This window comes from Mandrillus leucophaeus, unplaced genomic scaffold (genome assembly GCF_000951045.1).
Source record: "Mandrillus leucophaeus isolate KB7577 unplaced genomic scaffold, Mleu.le_1.0 Scaffold352, whole genome shotgun sequence".
Classification (NCBI taxonomy): domain Eukaryota; kingdom Metazoa; phylum Chordata; class Mammalia; order Primates; family Cercopithecidae; genus Mandrillus; species Mandrillus leucophaeus.
This window is the reverse complement of record NW_012103721.1, coordinates 122,682-123,741: the sequence shown is the minus strand read 5'-3', so window position 1 is coordinate 123,741 and position 1,060 is coordinate 122,682.

Genomic DNA, 1,060 nt, shown 5'->3' with positions numbered 1-1,060 from the left:
AGAGTGACTAGGCTTGGGCTCCTGGCCAGCGTGGAACCTGATGATACCTTTAGGTGGAACCTGACATGCCTCCATGTGTACATGGCAAAGAGAATGCAGTGTTGTCAGCTTGAATCTAAATGTGCTCCCGTTTTGAGGTGGAAGGTTCTGGGAGTATTGGCCATTGGTGATTGTCCTGCTGTGGAGTACTTTGTATGCAGGCACTGGTTTAGGATAACCTTGGTTTCCTGGTCCTGTATGTGGGCATCCCTGACTATGCTGGGCTGGAGGAAGGCAGGGTAGATGGGAGGGTGACAAGAGGTCAGGTGTTTCCAGCTGTGGGGAGTGATGCCATCAGATGGCCGAGATCAGGAGGGGGGTGGCCGGGGGACCAAAGCAGAGGTGCGAGGAAATGCCATGTTTCCTGGGGCATGGGGAGGAGCTGTTGAACTCTATTCCTGGGCAACAGTTCTTCCATTCTCAGGAATCTGTGCCATTGTAATTGAGTAGCAAATTCAGTAATTGCTCTAATCACTTACTGTTAAGTCCCCATCCCACTTACCATGAATTAGCAACAGTGACAACAGTTTGCCTGGTCAAGCCTTGCCAAGAAAAAACTGTGGAACTGGTTTTAGTTGCCTTGATTTCCTTCCAAATCGGATTTCTTAGTGTCTTGTGTCTCCACAGCTGCTGCAGTTCCTCCTGGGCCTGGCAGTCACATTCCAGACATTCACATCTCAGCTCAGATGCAGGCGTTCACATTATTTACAGAAAATCGCACTGTGCTGTGATCGGCTTGAGCTGACATTTTGTAGGTGGGAGGTGGAGGCCAAGGACCTGTGAGGGGACTGTTCGAGTGTCCTCTCATTGACTTGGAGCAGGTGTACATCTGTTCTTCAAAAGTTCTAATGGGATGAAATTAGAAATATGAATTTTTAAAATTCACGTGTTATGAACTCTGTTCAGTGATTTCCTCTGAAATGAGAGACTATTAGCAGACAAGGCATTTGGCCTGCAGCTCTCCTTAGAACAGTCCTAGACCTCGATGCCATCCTATGGTCTCTTCTTGGATGTGGGGTGC